The sequence below is a fragment of the Mytilus californianus genome, unplaced genomic scaffold (genome assembly GCF_021869535.1).
Source record: "Mytilus californianus isolate M0D057914Y unplaced genomic scaffold, xbMytCali1.0.p SCAF_8, whole genome shotgun sequence".
NCBI classification, from domain to species: domain Eukaryota; kingdom Metazoa; phylum Mollusca; class Bivalvia; order Mytilida; family Mytilidae; genus Mytilus; species Mytilus californianus.
In genome coordinates, this window is record NW_026262734.1 from 72121958 (window position 1) to 72141263 (window position 19306).

The 19306-nt window shown below is 31.7% G+C and overlaps 1 long non-coding RNA gene across 1 annotated transcript; it reads right to left on the reverse strand.

Annotated features, from left to right (window-relative positions):
- Window positions 1-1941: 1941 nt before the first annotated feature.
- LOC127712455 (uncharacterized) lies at window positions 1942-18651 on the reverse strand. The gene is made up of 3 exons (XR_007987089.1): window positions 18622-18651; window positions 11407-11573; window positions 1942-2331 (listed from the first exon to the last, which is right to left on the reverse strand). It is a non-coding gene; the product is annotated as an uncharacterized LOC127712455 (long non-coding RNA).
- Between the last annotated feature and the right edge of the window lie 655 nt (window positions 18652-19306).

The window sequence follows — 19306 nt, forward strand, 5'->3', positions numbered from 1 at the left end:
AAGCATGTTACAGAGCTTCACATGCAGACTGAGCCACCTCTCTCTCAGTTTGTGCCAGGAATAGCAAAAAATATTTTGACTGAGCCATCGCACATCAGTCAAACTGAGCCACCTCACTCTCAGTTCAACGTACCAGTAAGAATGGATACTTGATACGTATGATGGGGGACGTTCCTATACCTAAAAGGGAGGTATAGTATCTGTGAACCCCAAACACAGAGCGCGGCTTAACTTTGTCATACGTATACACAAGTATCCAATGCTAACTGATACATAACGTTGTCATGTTTTTCATGTCAGTCACTGAAAATAATTTTTAAATGTTACAACTGAAATAATAACAAAAACCTTGATTCCAAGTTGCCTGTGGTAAGAAGTGAAATAATATCAAAAACCTTGATTCCAAGTTGCCTGTGTTAAGAAGTGAAATAACTTCTCTGTAAAATATATCTCGTTTTGAAATTCTTGATGGTTTTCTTAAGGATTGAAGAACATGTGGCATTCCGGTAAACACAGTGTGACAGCAACTCAACTATAAAGTAAAACCAGAAAGATATGAAAATGTAAAGTTGAGGTCTGGAGCTGGCATGTCAGTAACTGCTAGTAGTCTGTTGTTATTTATGTATTATTGTCATTTTGTTTATTTTCTTTTGTTTCATATTCTGACATCGAACTCAGACAACTCTTAAACTGAGTTTCACTGTGCGTATTTTTGTGCGATTTTTTTTTCTACATTGGCTAAGAGGTATAAGGGGAGAGTTGAGATCTCAAAAAAACATGTTTAACCCCACCACAATTTTGTGCCTGTCCCAAGTCAGGAGCCTCTGGCCTTTGTTACTCTTGTATGATTTTCAATTGTAGTTTCTTGTGTATAATTAGTTTAGTATGATGTCCATTATCACTGAACTAGTATATATGTTTAGGGGCCAGCTGAAGGACGCATTAAGGTGCGGGAGTTTCTAGCTGCATTCAAGACCCATAAGGGGCCTTCAGCTGTTGTCTGCTCTATGGTCGAGTTGTTGTCAGACACATTCCCCATTTCCATTCTCAATTTTAGTCTTTAATCATTACTTTTTCAAATTATGACTTGGATTGAGAGTTGCCTCATTGGCACTCATACCACATATTCTTATATCTATTTAACAATGACTTGTTCTTAGGTGGAAAGTCATTTTACTATTTATTTGAATTTCAAGATATCTCATATAATATATAAGATATGTTATATAATATATAAGATATCTAATATATGATATCTTATTTAATGTATAAGATATCTTATTTAATATATAAGATAGCTTATAATTTTATTTTTATACAATATCTTATATATCAAATGAGATATCTTATATATTATATAAGATATAGATATCTTATATATTATATAAGATATCTCATAAAGTATATAAGATATGTTACATACTTTATAAGATATCTTCTGAATTTTATAAGATATCTCATATAGTTTAAAAGATATTTTATAAATTTTATGAGATATCTTAAAAACTATATGAGATATCTTATAAACTATATAAGATATCTTATATAATATGAGAGATATCTTATAAAATTATATGAGATATCTTATATAGTTAATGAGATATCTTATATAGTTTATATTAAAGATATCTTATATAGTTTATAAGATATCTTATATAGTTTATTAGATATCTTATATAGTTAATGAGATATCTTATATAGTTTATAAGATATCATTGGCATTCAAGGATAGTTATTCTCATTGGCAACCCTTCCATATATCCTTATTTTTTATATGATTGAGAGATAAATGTAGTTTCCTGTGTGTATAACCCGTGCATTGAGTTGCACTTTCAGGCTAAAAATAGACGATAAATTTCTGGCAGCACATCTATCAAGAATTAGCATATGACAATTTATTCTGTTATAAGTTTCAAGAAAGAAAATAAAAATTTGTCTATCTTTTATGTTGTTTTTGTTTATTCTAAACATATAAAACATTTTCATAATTCATTTAAATGAGCAAAAATTCTTCAATTCATACCAAGAATGTACCGTTTTAAACAAATTCTACTGAAATCTGAATAATACCGTACAAGTTCTTCAAGTCTTTATTTGCATACAAATGTTTGTCACAGACTATTATCTGCCTTGTAAGTGTTCATATGAAAAATACCACATTTAGGTCATACAAATGCTAGTCCAGATAACATCCATGTAGTCTTTGAATTATTTTATTATTGTCTCATTTCTGTTAAGGATTCACTTCTAATACAATTGACCTTGTTCAAAGATGACATGTTGACAACTCCTCTTCAACCAAATTGCTTGTTCTGAACTTCTCTCAACATACTGAAAAGTAAAAATAAGATTTATTATCCCTAAAGTATGCATGTTTAAGTTTAATCAGCCATTCATATGTAAAGTTTAGTTTAATCAATTTTGAATAATTGGTAAATGATAATAAAAAAGATGTGGAATGATTGCCAATGAGACAAATCTCAACAAGAGACCAAATGGCACAGAAATTAACTACTTTAAGTCACAGAAAGTCATAGATAAATGGCTCCAAAATTACCATAGTAAAATAATTCAAACAAGAAAACTAATGGCCTGATACAAGTACAAAACTAGAGGCTCTAAAGAGCCTGTGTCGCTCACCTTGGTCTATGTTCATACTAAACAAAGGACATACATAATAGATGAGAATAGAATACATGACAAAGTTATGTTTTGGTGATGATGATGTGTTTGTCAATCTTACTTTACTGAACATTCTTGCTGTTTCGATTTTTTCTATCTATAATGAACTTGGCTCAGTAGTTTCAAAGGAAAATATTTTGTAAATAAAATGCTCTGCTGGGCACAGCTTGATATGACCGCAGAGGTCGAACCCTGAACAGTTGGGGCAAGTATGGACACAACATTCAAGTTTGATACAGCTCTGAATTTGGATTGTGATTAAATATTTGACACAGCATAGGTTTCTGACACAGAATGAATGTGGTCTAAAAACTTATTTTTTTTTAATTTACCTAGTATGGTCCAATATCCAAAATCTAACTACATGGTTAGATTCAGCATATCAAAGAATCTAAAGAATTCAATTTTTGATGAAATCAAACAAAGTTTAATTTTGGACCCTTTTGACCTCAATGTGGACCAATTTGATAACAGGGCCCAAAAATCAAAATACATGGTTAGATTTAGCATATCAGAGAACCCCATATATTCAATTTTTGTTGAAATCAAACAAAGTTAAATTTTGGACCCCAACTTGGACCAACTTGAAAACTGGGCTCATAATCAAAAATCTAAACACATGTTTAGATTCAGCATATCAAAGAACCCCAAGAATTCAATTTTTGTTAAAATCAAACTAAGTTTAATTTTGGACCCTTTTGGACTTTAATGTAGACCAATTTAAAAAACAGGACCCAAAATTAAAAATCTAAATACATGGTTAGATTTGGCATATCAAAGAACCCCAATAATTCAATTTTTGATGAAATCAAACAAAGTTTAATTTTGGACCCTTTTGACCTCAATATGAACCAATTTGATAGTGGGGCCCACAAATAAAATATCTAAATACATGGTTAGATTCAGCATATCAAAGAACCTCGTATATTCAGTTTTTGTTGAAATCAAACAAAGTTTAATTTTGGACCCCAATTTGGACCAACTTGAAAACTGGGCCCAAAATCAAAAATCTAAATACATGTTTAGATTCAGCATATCAAGGAACCCCATATATTCAATTTTTGTTTAAATCAAACTAAGTTTAATTTTGGATCCTTTGAACCTTAATGTAGACCAATTTGAAAACTGGACCCAAAATTAAAAATCTAAATACATGGTTAGATTTGGCATATCAAAGAACCCCAATAATTCAATTTTTGATGAAATCAAACAAAGTTTAATTTTGGACCCTTTTGACCTCAATATGAACCAATTTGATAGTGGGGCCCACAAATAAAAAATCTAAATACATGGTTAGATTCAGCATATCAAAGAACCCCATATATTCAATTTTTGTTGAAATCAAACAAAGTTTAATTTTGGACCCCAATTTGGACCAACTTGAAAACTGGGCCCAAAATCAAAAATCTAAATACATGTTAAGATTCAGCATATCAAGGAACCCCATATATTCAATTTTTGTTTAAATCAAACTAAGTTTAATTTTGGATCCTTTGAACCTTAATGTAGACCAATTTGAAAACTGGACCCAAAATTAAAAATCTAAATACATGGTTAGATTTGGCATATCAAAGAACCCCAATAATTCAATTTTTGATGAAATCAAACAAAGTTTAATTTTGGACCCTTTTGACCTCAATATGAACCAATTGATAGTGGGGCCCACAAATAAAAAATCTGAATACATGGTTAGATTCAGCATATCAAAGATCCCCATATATTCAATTTTTGTTGAAATCAAACAAAGTTTAATTTTGGACCCCAATTTGGACCAACTTGAAAACTGGGCCCAAAATCAAAAATCTAAATACATGTTTAGATTCAGCATATCAAGGAACCCCATATATTCAATTTTTGTTTAAATCAAACTAAGTTTAATTTTGGATCCTTTGAACCTTAATGTAGACCAATTTGAAAACTGGACCCAAAATTAAAAATCTAAATACATGGTTAGATTTGGCATATCAAAGAACCTCAATAATTCAATTTTTGATGAAATCAAACAAAGTTTAATTTTGGACCCTTTTGACCTCAATATGAACCAATTTGATAGTGGGGCCCACAAATAAAAAATCTAAATACATGGTTAGATTCAGCATATCAAAGAACCCCATATATTCAATTTTTGTTGAAATCAAACAAAGTTTAATTTTGGACCCCAATTTGGACAAACTTGAAAACTGGGCCCAAAATCAAAAATCTAAATACATGTTAAGATTCAGCATATCAAGGAACCCCATATATTCAATTTTTGTTTAAATCAAACTAAGTTTAATTTTGGATCCTTTGAACCTTAATGTAGACCAATTTGAAAACTGGACCCAAAATTAAAAATCTAAATACATGGTTAGATTTGGCATATCCAAGAACCCCAATAATTCAATTTTTGATGAAATCAAACAAAGTTTAATTTTGGACCCTTTTGACCTCAATATGAACCAATTTGATAGTGGGGCCCACAAATAAAAAATCTAAATACATGGTTAGATTCAGCATATCAAAGAACCCCATATATTCAATTTTTGTTGAAATCAAACAAAGTTTAATTTTGGACCCCAATTTGGACCAACTTGAAAACTGGGCCCAAAATCAAAAATCTAAATACATGTTTAGATTCAGCATATCAAGGAACCCCATATATTCAATTTTTGTTTAAATCAAACTAAGTTTAATTTTGGATCCTTTGAACCTTAATGTAGACCAATTTGAAAACTGGACCCAAAATTAAAAATCTAAATACATGGTTAGATTTGGCATATCAAAGAACCCCAATAATTCAATTTTTGATGAAAGCAAACAAAGTTTAATTTTGGACCCTTTTGACCTCAATATGAACCAATTTGATAGTGGGGCCCACAAATAAAAAATCTAAATACATGGTTAGATTCAGCATATCAAAGAACCCAATATATTCAATTTTTGTTGAAATCAAACAAAGTTTAATTTCGGACCCCAATTTGGACCAACTTGAAAACTGGGCCCAAAATCAAAAATCTAAATACATGTTTAGATTCAGCATATCAAAGAACCCCATATATTCAATTTTGGTTAAAATCAAACTAAGTTTAATTTTGGACCCTTTGGACCTTAATGTAGACCAATTTGAAAACTGGACCCAAAATTAAAAATCTAAATACATGGTCAGATTTGGCATAACAAATAAATAAATGTGGTCAAAGATTTTACAAATCTAATGCACCATACTGTGCAATTAAAGATTACTTCTTGAAATTTTTCAATATTTGAAAAGAATAATTCTTTTTAATTTCTGAAATCTGAAATGAGAAAAAATTGACACCCACAATTTCTTTTTACCCCCCCCCCCCTTTTTTTCCCCAAAAAAATTCTTTCCCTCAAGATATGGTCATAATCTCAATTCAAATTTCCAATGGAATTTGCAACCATAATTACCCATTTAAATTTACCATAGTGCTAACTTAATCTATTTTATAATAGAATTTAAAATATGGTGTCAAATCTTTCATATGGATTTTTTTGTAAAAAAAAAAGATGCAACATTTGCAGATATTTTTACTGGTCTTCCTTTATAAATATGCATTTCTTTAAACATAATTTAAAAGCAGTGCAAGGAAAGTAATCAAAACGTTGTATGTGGATTACCTCCCTTACACTGTTTTAAATTGTCTTAATTGTTCATTAACCATTACTTTATACTTTATAATTTAAAAGCAGTGTAAGGGAGATAATTCAAATGATGTATTTGATTTATCTCCTTTACACTGCTTTAAATTGTGTTTTGTACTAACTATTTGTCCATATAAATTTGCTTGTTTTTTGCCCCTTTTTTGGCCCCTAATTCCTAAAATTTTGAGGCAATTACCCCCAAAATCAATCCCAGCATTCCCTTTGTGATATGGAATCTTGTGGTACAATGTCAGAGAGATCCATACACTAACACACAAGTTATTGTCTGAAAGTTACAAAAATGCTTATTTTTGGCCCCTTTTTGGCCCCTAATTCCTTAACTGTTGGTACCATAACCCCCAAAATCAATCCCAACCTTCCTTTTGTGGTATTGAACCTTATGGTAAAATTTCATAGAGATCCATTCACTTAAACTAAAGTTAGAGTGCGAAAACTAATGTGTCTTCGGATGACGACGACGCGGGACGACGACGCCAATGTCATACCAATATACGACCACAAAAATTTTTTTGCGGTCGTATAAAAATTACGAAAATTGTTTAAAATTTACTATATATAAAAAGCAATAACTCCTTATTGACCCTTTTGGTCAAGTTGACTTATTTGTAGATCTTATTTTGCTATACACAATTGCTGTTTACAGTTTATCTTTATCTAAGATAATAATGACCAAAAACTGCAAAATTTCTTAAAATTACCAATTCAGGGGCAGGAACCCAACAACAGGTTGCCTGTTTGTCTGAAAATTTCAGGGCAGTTAGATCTTGACTTAATGAACATATTTCAATGAATGAGATTTGCTCTAAATGCTTTGAATTCAGAGATATTAGCCAAAAATTGCATTTTACCCCTATATACTATTTTTAGCCATGTCGGCCATCTTGGTTTGTGGACAGGGTCATTGAACACATTTTTAAAACTACATACCCTTAAGATGATGATTGCCAAGTTTGGTTAAATTTGTCAAAGTAGTTTCAGAGGAGAAGATTTTTTTAAAAGATTACTAAAATTTTTGAAAAATGGTTAAAAATTGACTATAAAGGGCAATAGCTCCTTAAGGGGTCAACTGACAATTTAGGTCATTTTGACTTATTTGTAGATCTTACTTTGCTGAACATTATTGCTGTTTTCAGTTTATCTCTATCTATAATAATATTCAAGATTATAACCAAAAACTGCAGAATTTCCTTAAAATTACTAAATCGGGCGCAGCAACCCAACAACGGGGTGTCCGATTTGTCAAAAAAAATTCCTGGCAGATAGATCTTGACCTGATAAACAATTTTACCCCATGTCAGATTTGCTCTAAATGCTTTGGTTTCAGAGATATAAGCCAAAATCTACATTTTACCCCCTATGTTCTATTTTTAGCCATGGCGGCTATCTTGGTTAGTTGGCCGGGTCATCGCACACATTTTTTAAACTAGATACCCCAATGATGATTGTGGCCAAGTTTGGTTAAATTTGGCCCAGTAGTTTCAGAGGAGAAGATTTTTGTAAAAGTTTACGGATGACGGACGACAGACGACGGACGCCAAGTGATGAGAAAAGCTCACTTGGCCCAGGTGAGCTAAAAATAGGCACGTAAACACTGAGATTACTATATAATAATACTATGCTTTGGGGTAGACATCAACCTGAACCATTGATCTTTTGATTCTTAAACCTTCACCCCAGCCACACAAACAAACACACAGTCGATGCCTAATGCAGAAGTTCTGTTCTGTTCATACTATCGTAACAATATTCAAGAAATTCATATTTTCTTATATCCTCTACTGTAAAATCCCTACCTGCTTAGGAATTTGAATTAATGTTGTCATAACACACAGATCTGAGATTACTGGAAGATAGTTGGTTGATTTATTGCTAAACATCCAGTGGCAAATAGTTTTGCATGATCAGGACAAAAACAAATTTACGATACTAGTAAAAACCAACAGTTAGCCACTAGGTCCTGTAATAGGGGTCGTCCAGGATGAAGGTCTGAACTTTTGAAAATGCCATTGGAAAATTAGGGTTTATTGATCTTTATTGGATAGGGACAGATATTTTGCCTTTCAGCAGACCCCTCAAAGAGTTGTTGCAAGTGTTATTAGCGTGCAGAGAGCGAGGCGAAAATTTGTTTGGACTATTTTAAGCTTAAGGCCCACAGAGGGTCAAGGGAAACGATTTACAACTTTTTCGAACGAATCTTTTAACTCATTGGGGAAAAATTGGTTAAACAAATCTAAAATTTCTGAACTTTTATGAATAACTTTCAGATCCACTTTCATACACAAAGTCAATGATACACTTATTCAAAGTCAACTCAACGTTTTTTTTTCTGCCAATAAAATCAGTTATACTTTCATCAACTTCAACATTGAGGTGTGGGTGGGTATGAAGAAGGGATAGATTAGAAAGTCGCTCATCTCCGATCTCAGGTAGGACTTGAAGCGTCGCATCGCACTGAAGGATCTTTCACTAGTTGCCGATGAAACGGGCATTGTCAATAAAATCAAAATAATCCTATGCACCGAAGGGTACAGATCGGTGTTTGAATACGGACGGGCACCGTATAAATAATAATACGCATTAGAATTACAATGTGTATTTTTTTTTATTCCAAAGGGGTATATAATTGACAAATTTATGTATAGGCACGTGCCTAGTCAAGCCTTAGGTAGCTATGCCACTGAATGTGGCAGCCAAGCGATGCATTTACTAAAAATGAGTGCAAATGATTGGCATAAAAGACTAACATTGTTAGACATAATGAATAATATACAGAATTCAATATTTCACAAGGAACAACCATGGAATTAAGGAAAACTGGGTAGCAACGTTCAAGTGCAGTGGCGTAGCTACTATTGACGCAACGACGCACTTGCGTGCACAAACAAACAGGCAAAAAAAAAGTTTTGAAAGACTTTTTTTTTAAAGAATGATTGAGAAAGAGTGTGAGAGTGAGGGAGTATCGATAAATACAATTTATTCATCGATACTTATAAGAATACCCAAACTTTTCCATATTTTACCATCAGTTACATCAGTTCATATACCATCTTCTAAACGAATTTAAAGACCGATTGACTGGTTAATTCAGAGGAAATGTTTCTCGCCCACCTTCTAATTCCACAGAATGTTAAAGAGTTAAAACGCGAAGATCAGTTGCGTATATATATCACGCCAATGAGCCTCTCGAGATCCAAAGATATGTTGCTCGTTGAAAGATACCAGATCAACTATATGAAACATTGGAAACGACACACAAAGAAATGCATTCTAATATATACTGTAGAATTCTTCTTACTATGCCACCAACAACTGCAACTGAAACGGGTTAAAACCTATCTTAGATATACAATGGGACAATAATGGGTATCTTCTCTAATACTATTGCACATTCATGCTGATTTTGAAATTGATTTGAAAAGAAGTTGTTGACATATTTTATAATACCAAACAAAGAAAAATGTTGCTTGCTTAAATGAAACCAGTAAATTGTTGTTATTTGCAAATCACTTATCAGTTAACAAGTTAAAAACCAGATGCGTTGACCTCTAAGACGTCTTTTATTATTTTTGTGTGTCGTTTGGTTGCTGTCTTATATATACACCACAATTTCGTTAATTCACATTGAAAAAAATTGGAGGATACCGATTTCAAAAATTCGTTTCACATCGCTTCATGATTATGTGCTTTACCCAAGATGAAGTCAGGAAGTCACTCTATCTTTATAATTTTGTCATTTTCGAAATTTGGTGTCAATGACAGATCTTTTATAGTCTCTGCAAATTGCATTCACAACTGTGTTGCTCTGGCCGGTTTAGAGCTTGATATATATTATTTAGACACTTGTTCATTGTTGGAGGACATTTGTTAATATCGTTTGACGTTTTTTTTTTTATCTATGTCGATAAAATGCTGTCTCGCTTGCGTGTAACCATTTCCTTTTATTCCCATTTATCGGTATGACAAGCAAACTTGAATAATTGGATTGTTTTGAGTCCGCATGATTTGTTCTTCAGACTCCTTTTCCTCGTACTAATCAATCTTAAAAATGCATAACTATTGGTTTTATTTGTGCACCTTTTCTGTATTGACTTGTTCGTAATCAGCTGACTGCTTTGGTGTTGTCATAGCGGCCAAAAACCATTAGATCGGGCCTATGACTACTGAATTTCAAATGGCAATTGTTCATAAAACATGTAAACCATAATGCCAAAGAAGTATAAGACCTATGTCTTCTTTTTGTTTGTGACAATGCAAACATTCTGTAACCAATGTCAATGAATTAAGACTGAGATGTAGGGTTAAATAATTTCCACGAAGACAAGAAATGCCAATGCTAATCATTCTTATACAATTTTATACCAAAACTACCATTCATTGACTAAAATTTATAAGCGGTTCCCTCTAAACTGGATAAAGCACAAACTTGAACCTATATTAATTACATTTTTCTGATACTAACTTTTCATAGATTATGAACTATGATGAGGGAACAGTACAATGAAATTTCCATAGAAATGAGATGAGCAAATGCTTATAGCATGTATAGGATTGCATACCAATATATTTAACAGAAAAATTTCGATCTGATCTGGAAATTTGAGTGATAATACAAGAACGCAAATGTTTCTATTTCTATTCAATAACTGGTCGTCTCCTGTGTAACAACTTTTTATATGAAGAATCTGCAGATGGTTTGTTGCAAAGCAAATTTTATTGCCACCACCACCTATCTTTCGTCCATAGCTAGTTCCTCCCCTCTCCAACAATTTTTACAAAATTTTTAGAAGCTACTTAAGTTATTTACATCTATTAATATTTTATATCATCTTGAATATGCATTAAACATTTGCCACATTACAGTAAACAAGCAATGTCTAAGCAGATGCATAGCTGAAGATATGGTATGGGTTTTGCTCATTGTTGAAAGTCATAGTAACATACCACTGCTTAAATCTGCAATATTTGGACTCTCAGGGATAGTTGTCTCATTGGCAATCATAGTACCACATCTTTTTTATTTATGACTATTGATTAAAATCAACCGATCAAGTCTCCTACATGTAAACTTTGATTAAATCTTCTGTGATGAATGACCTCTCCTTTATATCAATTTCAAAATTCATAACTGCTTCTCCTTATGTCAATCATTGGCTCTCTTCAAATATCCTTTCTATGCATTTAACCATGAAGATTCTTTATTTGATTCATTTACTAATAGAAATTTCCTGCAAAACATAAAAACATGTCAATTAGGATAAATAAATAGGCATATTATTTTTAGAATATTTGTACAAAACTGAGTAGTTTTGGTAGTATAATAAAAATCTAACCCTGCAATATTAATAATCAGTACAAAGAAAGATAACTCTGTTCATTTAATATGACAATATCAACGAGATGGCTCTAGGGAGTGTGTTGGTTTGTGCAAACTTGTCATATAAGGGCAATCACGATTTTGGCAAAATTTGAAATATTTGTAGATCTTGTCTTGCTGATCATTTTTGCTATTAAAGTGGCTTTCTATCTATAATAGTTAAATGTAAAATATTATTATTGTTTTTCAGAAAAGGAAAACAAATGATAAAAGTCATCATTAAACAGTCAATTACTCTAATAATGAGTAGTTTTAAATTTCGTTAAAGTTTGACTTGTTTGTAGATATTGTCTTGTTGATCATTTTTGCAATTTGAAGTTTCTTTAAGCTGTAATGTTTCCAGGGGCGGATCCAGCAATTACATAAGGGGGGAGGGGGGTTCCAACCCAGGATAAAAACGGGGAGGGGGTTTCCAACCATATGTCCCCATTCATTTACATTAAATGTAAAAAAAAAAGGGGGGTCCAATACATAATTACTTTTAATTTTTTTGGCAATAACCGAGATATTCAAATATTGTTTGGCATAAATTCTTATAAAATGATTATTTAGACTTATCTGATTGAACCAATATTTTATAAATATGTGCTTTTGTGTTTCATAATAATCATTCATTTGAACCTTTTATTCTGAAATCATTCATTTTGACCATTCATACAAAATCATTAATGTAATACATTAATTCATATCAGTATATTAGAAGGCATGTGAGGTATTAATTATGGAACACTGACCTTATTTGAAAAAAAATCAAAGATGTCCACCAAATTTGAATAAAATTATATAAGGAACAGCACAGCTCCAATCAGTTCAAAATATAAGTAAAGTCTGACTAAACAAAAGAATTTCCCTCCTAAATAGACACATGACTTAATGAACCAATTATCATAAAGGAGATAGAGTTTTCATAGCACAAACTAGTTAAACCTATAGAGTAAACTAATACTCAATGGATCAAAATTCACTGAGCCATGAAGAAAGAAGTCTTACAATAAATAAAACCACTGATGCATGACTAGAAACTACTCATTAATTACTTAGAATTAAATTTACTAAAATCTGATGTAAAATATAAAAATATCAAAGTATGATACACAAAACAACAGTACGGTATCCAAATTAACATACTACATGTAGTTACCATGGTTACTTGTTTGATTAACATTCAGTGGCAATAACATTTAAATGGAGTACTTCTGAGTTTTCCCCAAAAAAAACCATACATTTTCTTTTGAATATTAAAAAAAATATCTGAAGATTTTGTTTTAGTGATTATTTTGTGAATCTTGTCCTCATGATCATTTCTGCTCTGAATTTTTTTATTGCCCCTGCCGCAGTTGAGGGGGCATTAAGTTTAACCCTTGTCTGTCTGTACGTACGTACGTCCCAAAATTGGTTTCGGTTTTCTAACTTTAGTTTGCCTCAACCAAATGTTATGAAACATTGAACACAATGCTTATTACCACAAAACACAAGACAAATTTGAATTTTGGTGGCATCGCTTTTACCATTCAAGAGTTATGCCCCTTTACAAATGAAAAAAAATGCAGAATTTTTTGTTACGTTCTCCCACTTCAGTTTGACTCAACCAAATGATATGAAACTTATACACAATGCTCATTACCACAAAACACAGATTGAGTTTGAGTTTTGGTGGCGTCACTTTTACCGTTCAAAAGTTATGTTTTTTTTTACAAATAGAAAAGTTGCTGAATTTTTTGTTTCCAACTTCAGTTTGTCTCAACTAAATGTTATGAAATGTATATACAATGCTTATTACCACAAAACTTAGTTTAAGTTCAAATTTTGGTAGCATCACTTATACAGTTAGTGAGTTATGTCCCTTTATAATGTTATATGCTAGCAGGGACATCATCTGAGTCCCTATGGACACATTCCCCATTTATTTTATCTTTTATAGTTTTTGAATTAAAAGGAAAAACACTAAAATTGGTAAAAATCATCAATTAGGGGCAATTACTCCTTTACAGAGTTAACCAACAGTTTTGTCCTTGTCATATTTCTTGTCTTGCTGTGGCCAGGTGAGCTAAAGTAAGGAGTTGTTGTATAATTGCAAATGAGACACTTATACACCAAATACCAAATGATGTAGATGCTAGCTACTTTTGGTCATCATACAATCTTCAACGATGATCCTTAAAGCCATAAAACTCTATAGCAAGCTATAAAAGGCAGTCGTGAACCAATTTAAAAAATAAAATAAAATGAGAAAACCTATGTCTGATTTAGGCTAAAACTATAATATTAGAATTACAGCCATTCAATCACAGGCTCCTGACTTTGGACAGGAATTTAAAGAATGTGTTGGGTGGGGGAGGAGGTTTCATAGGACTTAATAATGTTCCCTATGAAATAATGTCTAACAAAATTTTTTTCATAATAAATATAAATACTGTCCATGGACAATATTTACTTATTTAAATGTGTCCAAGCCACAGTTTTCCTATGAAAAATGGCCTTAGGTATGAAAAAGTGTCCATGAACATATATCACTGTATACATGTTTGTATAGCCATATTTAATCATGTTAATACTAAAATTTCTATGATTTTTTTTCATAAGATTAAAGTACAATATAATAGCCATGTATCTATTTTCGAATTACAATCAAATATAATTAATACTTCCAAATATTTTTTTCTTTCATTTGTCACAAACTAATATAGATTTGTAACTTATCTATAAAATGTCAACAACTTTTATCTACACAATGTAATGTAATGAAATATATACTTTAATAAAAATAGATTATTGTCTAATTAAAGGATTTCACTTAATAAAAAAAATATATATATATATACATGTAGCAATCAGAAAATTAGTTTATACAAAATAACATATAAACCTGCCACAAAATTCCTCAAACAATTTACCAAAGAATGTCTTTTAAAAAATGAGTTATCTCCCTTTGTACAGATATATGGTTTAACATAGTACTCTTAACATTAGTTATGGATTTTTTTTATGGACCATAACTCTGGACTAAATCATCAGACCGGAACAAAATTCGAACTTGATCTATAACTTGTCATTATAAAACTATATACCAAATATCAAATCAATATCTTCAAGAACGAAGAAAAAAAGTGTGGAAAGCTGAGTTGCCAGACTGACGGATGGATGGACAGACAGACAGACGGACAGAGTGCAAACCTAAAGTCCCTTTCGACTTCGTCGGTAGGGGACTAATTAAAATTGTTAGCTTACCCCTCTCTGTGATTAATGTTAGATAACTCTAATTTTCTCAACAATTTATCATTATGGGGAGATAATCAGGGCTTCCAAAATTATTGTTAGCCAGCCAGACATTTTATATATTATCCTGATTTAAATCCCTTACATGCCTTAAGACTAAATAAACAAAAGGCAATTATGGTAATCAGTTGCCAAGTTGGCCATCCCAATGATTGACATTAAAATTTGAATTTTAAAATTTGAAGTTCTGAGATCTTCTGACGTAAACTGTTAAATTGGCAGTGCATCATTCGAACTGTGCAACATCAGTGTACTTATAATATATCTGACTTAGACTCTATATTTGTGCAAAATAATGTTGTCAAAATCTTTACTTTCGTTAAATAAAGGCAACTGTAGTATACCGCTGTTCGAAACTCATAAACCGATAGAGATAAAAACAAATCCGGGTTACAAACTAAAACTGAGGGAAACGCATCAAATATAAGAGGAGAACAACGACACAACAAAAACACAACATTAAAATGTAACACACACAGAAACGAACTATAATATAACAATGGCCATTTTCCTGACTTGGTACAGGACATTTTAAGAAAAAAAATGGTGGGTTGAACCTGGTTTTGTGGCATGCCAAACCTCCCGCTTTTATGGCAACGTCAAACACAAAACCAAAACGACAACATCACATGACAGGACCACAATACAATTAAATGGGAGAACATATAGGACAAAGAAACACACAAATAATAGCTAACAAAAGGTACTAGGCTTAAAATTCAATACGTGCGTCTCGTCCACACAAGACCAACCAGTGACGCCCAGATGAAAAAAGTCTGAAAGCCAAAACAAGTACAAAGCTGAAGAGCACCGAGGACCAAAACTTCCAAAAAGTTGCGCCTAACACGGCCAGGGTTTTCTGCCTGGGACAAGAACATCCTTATTATTTAGAATAATTTATAATTTTGCAAACAGTAAATTTTATAAAATGACTATATAATAGATATACATGATAAAACCGAAGTGGGGACTAACTACAGAATAAAAACGGATACATTACATAAAACAACTTAATCCAACACATAAAAATACACAGCCGAGTTAGCCAAAGCCTCAACGCACAAAGTGACGTCACATTTGAAATTCTAAAAAAAACACACAAAGTGACGTCACATTTGAATTTGTAAAAATATTTCCCAAAAATAAGATAGGATTAGGATTGATTCAAGATTAGATTTGTAATACTGACATTACATTTATTAATAACAATGAAAATTACAATACTTATAAATATCAAATTGTGGTAGTAATTAGATAATTAATTGTAATATCTAGCTATGTCGGTGTTTCTTCTGAATCAAACTGTAAACCAAATATATTGTATAAATTACAGGGGAATATAGGTAGCGCGGTAGTATTTGCATTCTAGAATTTAGGTTGCTCTTTTGTTACTTAAGTCAATGTATCCGAACAGTGTGATTGACAAAAAATACAGTATCAACTGAAAATACTTTCCCAAACTGAGGGATGAGTCAGGTGTAGGAAAATATGAAATAATTTTACATACAGATGAAAATGAATTTTTGAGAATTTTTGAGAATTTTGTATTCACTGCACGATAAAAGACCTAAATGCACTAGTGGCCTTAGGTTTTTAAAAATAGCAAAAAAAGTAAACAGTCATGATACACATTCAAATTCATTTCTGAATAGTAAAATGAAAGTACTTCAGTTAACTGTGAATGTAGAATTTTTGGCAGTGTTAGAAAGTGGTGAAAATTCTAAAAAGGCTTACATTATCCCTTATGGGCCAGGAAATACTACCGTGCCACCTATAAGTAAGTGAAGTGAAAGTGAAAAATGATTAAGGTAGATTCATGGTATACCGCCATCTTGGATTGTACAATCCCAGTACAAAATCGGTCTAGATATTTGCCCAAATCTGCAAATTTGGAGACAGATTTGCAATTTATTGGTTAGACTGTTTATTTATATAAAGAAAACTTGATGATTTATTGTATAACTCAAAATATTTAAACAAATATCAAATTTTGTGTTTTTAGAATCATTTTAAATAAGCCATTTAAGAGGAGATAACTCTTTTAGTAAAAATTATATACTGGACTGATAGGGACATTTTTAATTTTTACTTGTAGCAAGAAAACAAGTTCGGCGACACCATTTTTCATAAATGTGTTTTTTCATGAAGGGAAAACGGTACTATTACATTTTCCCAGCATTAGGTTGGCCTTTTGTGTACCCAAGGCAGGTGAAGGAAGTCAAATTAGGAGCGCTGTGATTGGATGTAAGGGTACAATATATTTTTTTATTTATCTATGAATAACTGCAGTGTGTATATTTACAATATAAATTTTAAAACCTATTGAAATATTTCCAGGGAATTATTCGAAAAGGCTTCCAAAATTTCATAAATTTGGTGTAAAATGACGGTGGGCATGGATAACATAAACAAGCTCCGTTGGAAATTGGTCATGATACTATTTGGCTTCAATTTTTAAAATAGAATAATAAAGTACTAACACCACACATAACTGTTTTATCCAGGTTTTTATTATAAAAAGTGGTAAATATAGAAAATGTTAGTATTGTCGCCTATGGCAGAATAAAGAGTACTGTTTTCCCTATACTCAAGATAGCAAGGGAAATCAAAATCAATCAGACTTCAGTCATATTTTACTATTTTGAAGCATTTGATAAGTACATTTGATTTTTATCACAAAGAATAGAAATTTTTAACTGAGAACAATACTGTGTTGAGAAAAGTGCTGAGTCATCATAATAAGTCAAATTGATGGGTACTGATATAAAACTTTATTCTAGGATTTCAATATTAACTATATTGTATAAAATGCACCAAACTATAGTTCTTTTGTAGTTGTTTTCACCTTTCGCAATGATTAATTCAATTGAAAACACCAGAATTCAAGTCGCGACAAATATTTTTAACTGAAATATTTGCCTCTTTTGCTGTGTAATTCCCTAAATGTATCACTTGGGTATTTCTCTAGACATAATCTATTAAAATGGCAAATTGTCGGGTTAAGTTTGTATACTGTTTATGGGGTAAGGCAATATTTGGTCATACTAGAAGCATTTTCAGTGTTGAAATTGTCCATTTAAGAAAAAAAGAGGCCCACTTGAGGCTAAATTTAGATAGAATTTATGCTATCCTGTGTAATGAATTGTTCACATTCTTGGCAATTCATGCAGCAAATATTTCAATAGTGCTTCATTTTGTAGTTTCTATCTTTTATTATATCAGGCATATATTATTTTTCATTTTCTTCTGTTTGAAAGGACTTTTGTTGGAAATCAATACTCCCAAGGGACATAATTCTGCTTTTTCATAGATTAATAAAGGCAACAAAGGCAACATTACAGCTGAATTTAATAGAATAATAAAGTGCTAACACCACACATAACTGTTTTATCCAGGTTTTTATTATAAAAAGTGATAAATATAGAAAATGTTAGTATTGTCGCCTATGGCAGAATAAATAGTACCGTTTTTCCTGAACAATCTAACCAAATTTAGGCAATTTTCAACGACTCATAGCTTGGAAAATAGCACGGTGGCCCAAACTTTATATTTTTGAAAAAAAAGCATAGTAAAATCTTCATTTTATCAAAGTATAAGAAAATTCTATCTCAAGAAATATATACCTTTGATCTACCTTAAATGGCAAAAAAATTCCACAACTTCCGGTTCAAAACGTGTGAAACAATTCCGGAAAATATTCCACTACAGCTGAGCGAGAGAGTGCGCGTTTTGCAGTTAAAAAAGCTGTTAAAATTACGGTGTTAATTAATTTCAAAATTCCCTTCACGTTTGTCACAAAAGATTTAATTTTATGTTTAGATAACTCCAATTACAAACTAACGATTTCGCCGGACATTTTGACCTCCTTGTAGATCTTGTCTTGCTGGTAATTTTTGCTATTAAAAGTTACCTATCTACTTAATAATTCAATATAATAGGCAAACATTGAAAGTAGTAAAATTTGTCATATTAAGGCGATATCTCCTATAAGAAATCAATTGACCGTTTTGACGGAGATTCACTTGTTGTCGAGTATCAAGTTGCGAGTTGTGAGAATCGAGTTGCGAGTTACGAAAGTCGAGTTGCGAGTTACGAAAGTCAAGTTGCGAGTTAAGAAAGTCGAGTTGCGAGTTAAGAAAGTCGAGTTGCGAGTTAAGAAAGTCGAGTTGCGAGTTACAAAAGTCGAATTGCGTAAAAATGTGGAAAAGAAACTATTTTAACTATTTGGTGTAACTGTTTAACATTTTAGAATGATGATTGCTTATAAAATTGTATACAGTATTGTTGATTATTTTTGTTGTTTGGTCT